The sequence below is a fragment of the Pan paniscus genome, chromosome 23 (assembly GCF_029289425.2).
Source record: "Pan paniscus chromosome 23, NHGRI_mPanPan1-v2.0_pri, whole genome shotgun sequence".
In the NCBI taxonomy this organism is placed as follows: Eukaryota; Metazoa; Chordata; class Mammalia; order Primates; family Hominidae; genus Pan; species Pan paniscus.
Genome location: NC_085927.1, coordinates 27,244,574 through 27,254,585, shown reverse-complemented (window position 1 = coordinate 27,254,585; position 10,012 = coordinate 27,244,574). Strand labels below are relative to the sequence as shown.

Here is a 10,012-nt window from a genome sequence, read left to right as displayed (position 1 = left end):
AATTAGGGAATCCTTTCCCCATTGTTTGTTTTTGTCAGGTTTGTCAATGATCAGATGGTTGTAGATGTGTGGTGTTATTTCTGAGGCCTCTGTTCTGTTCCATTTGTCAATGTATCTGTTTTGCTACCAGTACCATCTTGTTTTGGCTACTGTTGCCTTTTAGTATAGTTTAAAGACAGGTAGCATGATGCTTCCACCTTTGTTTATTTTTGCTTAGGATTTTCTTGACTATGCAGGCTCTTTTTTGGTTCCATATGAAATTTAAAGTAGTTTTTTTCTAATTATGTGAAGAAAGTCAATGGTGGCTTGATGGGGATTGCATTGAATCTATAAATTACTTTGTGCAGTATGGCCATTTTCACGGTATTGATTCTTCCTGTCCATAAGCATGGAATGTTTTTCTATTTGTTTGTGTCTTCTCTTATTTCCTTGAGCAGTGGTTTGTAGTTCTCCTTGAAGAGGTCCTTCACATCCCTTGTAGGTTGGATTCCTAGGTATTTTATTCTCTTGGTGGCAGTTGTGAATGGGAGTTCACTCATGATTTGGTTCTCTGTTTGTCTATTATTGTGTATAGGAATGCTTGTGATTTTTGCACATTGATTTTGTATCCTGAGACTTTGCTGAAGTTGCTTATCAGCTGAGGGAGATTTTGGGCTGAGACTATGGGATTTTCTAAATATATAATCACATCATCCGCAAAGAGAGACAATTTGACTCCCTCCCTTCCTATTTGAATACCCCTTATTTCTTTCTTTTGGCTGACTGCCCTGGCCAGAACTTCCAATACTATGTTGAATAGGAGTGGTGAGAGAGGGCATCCCTGTCTCGTGCCAGTTTTCAAAGGGAATGCTTCCAGTTTTTGCACATTCAGTATAATATTGGCTGTGGGCTTGTCATAAATAGCTCTTATTATGTTGAGATACGTTCCATTGATACCTAGTTTATTGAGAGTTTTTAGCATGAAAGGCTGTAGAATTTTGTCAAAGGCCTTTTCTGCGTCTATTGAGATAATCATGTGTTTTTTGTCATTGGTTTTGTTTATGTGATTTATTATGTTTATAGATTTGTGTATGTTGAACCAGCCTTGCATCCCAGGGATGAAGCTGACTTGATCATGGTGGATAAGCTTTTTGATGTGCTGCTGGATTCGATTTGTCAGTATTTTATTGAGGATTTTTACATTGATGTTCATCAGAGATATTGGCCAAAAATTCTCTTTTTTGTTATGTCTCTGCCAGGCTTTGGTTTCAGGATGATGCTGGCCTCATCAAATGAGTTAGGGAGGATTCCTTCTTTTTCTGTTGACCCGGAATAGTTTCAGAAGGAATGGTACCAGCTCCTCTTTGTACCTCTGGTAGAATTCGGCTGTGAATCCATCTGGTCCTGGACTTTTTTTGGTTGGTAGGCTATTAATTATTGCCTCAATTTCAGAGCCTGTTATTGGTCTATTCAAGGATTCAACTTCTTCCTTGTTTAGTCTTGGGAGGGTGTATGTGTCTAGGAATTTATCCATTTCTTCTAGATTTTCCAGTTTATTTGCGTAGAAGTGTTTATATTATTCTCTGATGATAGTTTGTATTTCTGTGGGATCGGTAACTCCATGTATTTTACTTCAGGTGTCAGTGTACATGAATCCACCACTCTGACTTCCCAATCTCATGGGAGCACCTCTCGTTGAACAACACTAAAGAAACCATAGAGAGAAAAGGGATTTTGGAAAATGTGCTCCTAGAAGTGATAGTAATGATGGGGAATTGACAGCTGACAGGCAAGTAAGGTGACTCTTTCCACAAGCCTCAAAATTTTGCCAGTTACGATTTATCCCAGAATATGTTTGAATGTGCTTTCAACTATTACCAGCATGTTTGGGGTCATAGCAAGGAAACTTTATTAAGTCATAGATAAAATGGGAAAATCAGGAAATTGTATGAAATATACAACAAAGCTGTATATGATGGCTCAGGCCTGTAATCCTGTGATAGTTAATACAGTGTCAACTTGATTAGATTGAAGGATGTTAAGTATTGTTCCTGGCTGTGTCTGTGAGGGTGTTGCCAAAGGAGATTATTATTTGAGTCAGTAGGCTGGGAAGGCAGACCCCCCAATTAATCTGGTGGGCATCATCTATTCAGCTGACAGTGAATATAAAGGAGGCAGAAAAAGATGAAAAAGTGAGGCTGGCCTAACTTTTCTACATCTTTCTCCTGTGCTGGATGCTTCCTGCCCTTGAACATTGGACTCCAAGTTCTTCAATTTGGAGACTCAAACTGTCTCTCCTTGTTCCTCAAGCCTGCAGACAGCCTATTGTGGGGCCTTGTGATCCTGTAAGTTAATAAGTAATAAACTCATATATGTGAGTTCTATATAAATCCATATATATAATATGAGTTATATGTAGACTCACATATATCATATGAATTTATTATGTATTGATTATATTACATATTAACTTATGTATGTCATATATATAATATAGAAATATATGCACACACACACACACACACACACACACGCATCCTATTAGTTCTCTCCCTCTAGAGAATCCTCACTAATACAGATTTTGGTACCAGGAGTGGTTCTATAGGAATAGAATATTAAGAAAGGAGTTCTTTCGTTAGTTTTGGTGTTTCTGGAGTTTCGTTGGTTGTGGGGTTTCTGGAGTTGGCTGTGTAATATGATTAGACCCCAAAATGCTAAGGATTGAACTTCTAATAGTATAGAGAACACTGATAGTCCTTGACATGAACGGTTTAGAGAGTTATGCAAAATAAATACATTTGACACTCCTGAATCATCACTGATGACAGGCAAGGAGTTTAGTGACTCTATACTTATTACCCTTGACAAACACTTTGCAAAATAGATTTGTGAGGAAGCACCTGCATCTTTGAAGAGCCCTATAATGGCTCTTCTCTGTATGTCAAATCTAATGGAGAGAACTGCAGTCACTCAATTACAAAATTTAAATACAATTGGGAATAATTGGACCCTGAGGTGGCAGGGGCCAAGTGGTGGCACTCAACCCTCAAAGGCATGGTGAACATAGCTACAGTAATGGACAGGAGAGATAAAGCAGCAATCAGAATAGTCTGACTCATGTAGAGCTGTGGCATTGGCTAATTAATCATTGTGTTCCTAGAAGTGAAATTGATAGGAAGTCTAATGCAGTCCTACTTAATTTATATAAGGAGAAGATTTCTAGGTCAAACAGACAAAAGACTAATTGGAATTATAAAAACAGAGATTCATGGCCCCTCCATCAATTTCCAGGCTTGGAACACCAAGTTTTACAGACCCAGAACACCTTGAATGAAGGGGAGGCCAGGTCTCCTTGAGGAAGGAACCCACTACATTACTGACCATTTATGAAGTTAATCTTTCTCCCATCCTTCCCCAAAGAGACTTCTGGCCTTTTACTGGGGTAACTGTGCACTGGGGAAAGGGAAATGATAAGATATTTCAGGGACTCCTGGACACTGGCTCTGAGCTGATGTTCATTCCACCCACAACGTCATTGCAGTCCTCCAGCTAAAGTAGGGGCTTATGGAGGTCAGGTAATTAATGGAGTTTTAGCTGAGGTCCAACATAGTGGGTACAGTGGGTCTCTGGACTCATCCTGTGGTCATTTCCCCAGTTCCAGAATGCATATTTGGCATAGACATACTTAGCAGCTAGCAGAACCCCCACATTGGCTTCCTAACTGGTAGAGTGAGTGCTCTTATGGTGGGAAAGGCCAAATGGGAGCCATTAGAGCTGCCTCTACCTAGAAAGATAGTAAATCAAAAACAATAATACACCCCTTGAGGGACTGCGGAGATTAGTGCCACCATCAAGGACTTGAAAGATTCAGGGATGGGGATTCCTACCACATCCCCATTCAACTCTCCTGTTTGGACTGTGCAGAAGGCACTTGGATCATGGAGAATGACTGCGGATTATTGTAAGCTTACATAAATGGTAACTCAAATTGCAGTTGATGTACCGGGTGTGGTTTCATTGCTTGAGGAAATTAACACATCTCTTTGTACCTGGTATGCAGCCATTGACTTGGCAAATGCCTTTTTCTCCATTCCTGTCCATAAGGGCCACCAGAAGCAAGTTGTCTCCAGCAGGAAAGGCCAGCAATATGCCTTTACTGACCTACCTCACGGGTGTGTCAATTCTCTGGCTTTGTGTCATAATGTTATTTGAAGAGAACTTGATCGCTTTTCGCTTCCACAAGATATCACACTGGTCCATTACATTAATGACATTATGCTGGTTGGATCCTGTGAGCAAGAAATAGCAAACACACTAGACTTACTGGTGAGACATTTGTGTGCCAGAGGATGGGAAATAAATCTGACTAAAATTTAGGGATCTTCTACCTCAGTAAAATTGCTAGGAGTACAGTGGTGTGGGGTCTGTCGAGATATTCCTTCTAAGGTGAAGAACAAGCTGCTGCATTTGGCTCCTCTTACAACCAAGAAAGAGGCACAACACCTAGTGGGCCTATTTAGATTTTGGAGATAACACATTCCTCATTTGAGTGTTACTCCCGCCCATTTATTGAGCGACGCAAAAGGTTGCCCATATTCATTGGGGTTCAGAAAAAGAGAAGGCTCTGCAATAGGTCCAGGCTGCTGTGCAAGCCACTCTGCTACTTGGGACATATGACCCACCAGATCCAATGGTGCTTGAGGTGTCCGTGGCAGATAGAAATGCTGTTCTGAGCCTTTGGCAGACCCCCACATGTGAATCACCGTGAGGGCCTCTAGGATTTTGGAGCAAGACCCTGCCATCTTCTGCAGGTAACTGCTCTCCTTTTGAGAGACAGCTCTTGGCCTGTTACTGGGCTTTGATGGAAACTGATCATTTGACTATGGGTCAACAAGTCATCATGACCTGAACTGCCTATCATGAAGTGGGTGCTTTCTGACCCATCTAGCCATAAAGTGGGTCATGCATAGCAGTATTCCATCATCAAATGGAAGTGGTATATATGTGACTCGGCTTGAGTAAGTCCTGAGGGCACAAGTAAGTTACGTGAGGAAGTAGCTGAAATGCTGATGGTCTCTACTCCTGCCACCCTTCCTTCTGTCCCACAGCCTGCACCGATGGCCTCATGGGGAGCTCCCTATGATCAGTTGAGGGAGGAAGAGAAGACTAGGGCCTGGTTCACAGATGGTTCTGCATGATATTCAGGCACCACCAAAAGCGGTCAGCTGCAGCACTACAGCCCCTTTCCAGGACATCTCTGAAGGACAGTGGTGAAGGGAAATCTTCCCAGTGGGCAGAACACTGAGCAGTGCACCTGGCTGTGCACTTTGCATGGAAGGAGAAATGACGAGATGTGTTTTCATATAGTGATTCATTGGCTGTAGACAATGGTTTGGCTGGATGGTGAGGGACTTGGAAGAAGCATGATTGGAGAATTGGTGACAAAGAAGTTTGGGGAAGAGGTATGTAGATGGACCTCTCTGAGTCGTCAAAAACTGTGAAGATATTTGTATCCCATGTGAGTGTTCACCAACGGGTGACCTCAGCAGAGGAGGATTTTGATAATCAAGTGGATAAGATGACCCGTTCTGTGGATACCACTCAGTCTCTTTCCCTAGACACCCCTGTCATCGTCCAATGAGCCCATGAACATAGTGGCCATGGTGGCAGGGATGGAGGCTATGCATGGATTCAGCAGTGTGGACTTCCACTCACCAAGGCTGAACTGTGGCCACTGCTGAGTGCCCAATTTGCCAGCAGCAGCAGAGACCAACACTGAGCCCTTTGTATGGCACCATTCCCTGTGGTGAGTGGCCAGCTACCTGGTGGCAGGTTGATTATATCAGACCTCTTCCATCATGGAAAGGGCATAGGTTTGTCCTCACTGGAATAGACACTTACTCCGGATATGGGTTTGCCTACCTGCACGCAATGCTTCTGCCAAGACTACTATTCATAGACTCACGGAATGCCTTATCCACCATCACAGTATTCCATACAGTATTGCCTCTGACCAAGCACTCACTTTACAGGTAAAGAAGTGGGGCAGTGGGCTCATGCTCATGGAATTCACTGGTCTTACTATGTTCCCCATCATCCTGAAACAGCTGGATTGATAGAATGGTGGAATGGCCTTTTGAAGTCACAATTACAATGCCAACTAAATTACAATACTGTGCAGGGCTGGGGCAAAGTACTCCAGAAGGCCTTGTAGGCTCTGAATCAGCGCCCAATGTATGGTACTGTTTCTCCCATAGCCAGGACTTACAGGTCCAGGAGTCAAGGGGTGGAAGTGAAAGCGGAACCACTCACTATCACCCCTAGTGATCCACTAGCAAAATGTTTGCTTTCTGTTCCCGCGACATTACGTCCTGCTTTACTAGACATCTTAGTTCCAGAGGGAGGAATGCTGCCACCAAGAGACAAAATAATGATTCCATTAAATGGGAAGTTAAGATGGCCAGCTGGGCACTTTGGGCTCCTCCTACCTTTAAGTTAACAGGATAAGAATGGAGTTACAGTGTTGGCTGCGGTGATTGACCCAGACTATCAAGATGAAGTCAGTCCACTACTCCACAACGGAAGTGAGGAAGAGTATGCGTGGAATACAGGAGATCCATTAGGGCGTCTCTTGGGATTATCATGCACTCTGATTAAGGTCAATGGGAAACTACAACAGCCCAACCCAGGTAAGACCATAAATGGTCCAGATCCCTCCGGGGTCACAACCTGCTGAGGTGCTTGCTAAAGGCAAAGGAAATACAGAATGAATAATGGAAGAAGGTAGTAATCAATACCAGCTGTGACCATGTGACCAGCTGCAGAAATGAGGACTGGAACTGTCATGAGTATTTCTTTCTTCTTGTCTTAAAAACATGTTTGTGCATGTATACACATGTACTAAGAAAATATCTTGATTTCATTTCCTTTTTATCAGGTGACATAAGAGTTATTGACTTCATATCAGCATTTAAGCATTGTTCACTTTATGTAATAGTATTTGGGTTGGCGATTGGTGCGTTTCCGGTTGTAGGAAGGATAATTATGTTAGGTGTAATTACGACCACATTATTGTCTTTATTTTAAGATTATGTATGATCTCAGGAGATGTGTATGTGTTCAAGGTGACAAGGGGTGGGCTTGTGATGGTTAATACTGAGTGTCAACTTGATTGGATTGAGGAGGTAAAGTATTGGTCCTGGGTGTGTTTGTGAGGGTGTTGCCAAAGGAGATTAATATGTGAGTCAGTGGGCTGGGAAAGGCAGACCCGCCCTTAATCTGTGTGGGCACAATCCAGTCAGCTGCCAACACAGCCATACTATAAACAGGCAGAAAAATGTGAAAAGAGACGGGCCTCGCCTCCCAGCCTACAGCTTTCTCCCGTGCTGGATGCTTCCTGCCCTTGAACATGGACTCCTAGTTCTTCAGTTTTGGAACTCTGGCTGGCTCTCCTTGCTCCACAGCCTGCAGACATCCTATTGGGAGACCTTGTGATTGTGTGAGTTAATACTTAATAAACTTCCTGTATTAGCCAGTGACATCTAGAGGGACAGAACTAACAGGAGATTTATACGTATACACACATACATACACACACACATATATACACAGACACATATATATATATACACACACACATATATACGTATATATATAAATGTAGGAAGTTTCCATTTTTCCCTCAAAACAAGTATGTTCCCCCAAGTTCAGGCCCCTGAATAGGCAGCAGGAGGGTGTATGCAGAGTCTCCACTACAGTGATTTGACCACTCCTAGTCAGGCATCAGTAATACTCCCCAGAACCCCAGGCTGAAGCCCACTGATGCTGATGTAGTTCAATCCACTTCCTCTGCGACTGCACCAGGCTGAGATGCCTTGGCCCCTGTTAAAGATGTGACATATAATGGATGCGAATCTGTGTTCAGTTTTGTCCAAATCCAAGTGATTTCTCCATATACATGGGTACTTACTGGAAAGGAGATGGAGACTCTCTGTCCTAGATGTGAGACAGGAGGCTGGCACCTGGGTTAGGATGACCTTCCCTCACTGCTAAAGAGTAAAAGAGGAAAGTGGCATTGATAGTGCAAGGCAGGGATATGCCCTGAGCAGCAGCTGCCCTCACTAGGAGGGAGGACTCACTGTCCTGGTCTTTCCCAAGCTCTCCCCGTCACCTGATCTCCAGGAATCCAGGCTCCAGAGGAGCTCCTCCTGAGTCCCCAGGAACATGCTAGTGGGCAGTGCAGCCCAGACCATTACTCAGGGAATATGGCATTAGTCTTTTTTTGGAGACAATTGATCCCTGGATAATTTCAAGTTTATCCTAATCCATGCTTCTATAATTGGAGGAAGAAACAAGTGACTTTTTTTTATTTTTTAAGTAGTCAGGTCTAGCATCACTACTCAGCCCTTCATGCTGATGAATCCTGGGAAGAAATAACCAATGACAGAAACAGGAATAGAATATGGAGGCCCTGAAACCAAAAATAAGATGCATTCCATAAAATCCCTGGCGTTAAAGAGGTCCATAGGTTTGGATAATGTTAGATCTGTGAGCAATACATGCTTTGAGGTTGAGGGTATCATCTTTGTGCATCTGCAGGGAATTGCTTGAACAGATAGTGATAATCATAATAATGAATTAAAGTCATTCCAAAATACTGAAAGTATTTAAATACTGAAATATATTTAGCATTATCTTGATAAATTTTTTTAAAGGGAAGAAACAATTTCACACTCACAGAAATGTTGTAAGTATACCACAATGTATCCCCTTCCCTTTCAGAGTATATCAAATACCCGATGATCACACCCTCTAAAACTTTACTATCATTTTCCTACAGAGAAGAATATTCTCCTAAATAATCCCAATACACCAATGGAATATATTATTTCATCAGGTACTCAGCAGTATTTCAAATTTTGAGAAGTATCAAAAAATGTGCTCTGTTACAAAGTGGTCCCCAGGAAGAAACACGTTATTTACAGACATACCTGTACTGCCCTGGTTTGACCTGGGACCCTAGGGACATTGTTCCTATGCTGAGTTACTGAGATGAGCCAGCCCTGCAGCTATGCCCAGTCTGCTCCATCCCTTGCTGATTAGCATGTTCCCAGAGCACAGCCCCCTGCCCTGAAGACTTCTTAATAGGCTGGTCACACCCTGTGCAGGAGTCAGCCCCAGTCAGGACACAGCACGGACACGAGGGCCCCCACTCAGCTCCTGGGGCTCCTGGGGCTCTGGCTGCCAGGTAAGGAAGGAGAACACTAGGAATTTACTCAGCCAGTGTGCTCAGTACAGCCTGGCTCTTCAGGGAGGGGTTCTTATAAATGATTGATTGTGTAGATGTTTGTTTTTATGTTTCCAACCTCAGGTACCAGACGTGATATCCAGATGACCCAGTCTCCATCCTCCCTGTCTGCATCTGTAGGAGACAGAGTCACTATCACTTGCCAGGTGAGTCACAGCATTAGTAATTAGTCTGGTATCAGCAGAAACCAGGGAAAGCCCCTACTCTCCTAATTCATGCTGCAACAAAACTGCAGACGGGGGTCCCATCCTGGTTCAGTAGCAGTCAACCTGGGACAGATTTCACTCTCACCATCAGCAGCCTGCAGCCTGCAGCGTGATGATTTGGCCACTTATTACTATCAACAGCATTACAGTTACCCTCCTACTGTGTTGCAAGTGATAGCATAAACCACACAGGGAAGCAGATGTGTGAGGCTGGGCTGCCCCTGCTGCTCCTCCTGGTGCCCTCATCTGCTAAGAGCAATTCTCAAATTGCAGTCAAACTTTGAAGGTCATTGGAAAGTTTTGGTAGAAGGGTCTATGAAGTCTCCTGTATACCTTAACAGTCTTTCCTTCTCCTCATCCCCAGTAGCACAGACATGGCAATGTCTCTCCTGATTTCATTAAGAAGAGATTATTACACTTGAGGAGTCTGAGTTATGGTGTCAGTTGGAATTAATATCTCAAAGAATAAGCCACTCTTGAAATTCCAAGTAGGATTATTTTTCTAAATATAGGGAATGAG

The 10,012-nt window shown here is 43.1% G+C and overlaps 1 pseudogene; it reads left to right on the top strand.

The window, feature by feature from the left end:
* Positions 1-6,641: 6,641 nt before the first annotated feature.
* LOC129395175 (immunoglobulin kappa variable 1-39-like) lies at positions 6,642-9,675 on the top strand (annotated as a pseudogene).
* Positions 9,676-10,012: the final 337 nt, after the last annotated feature.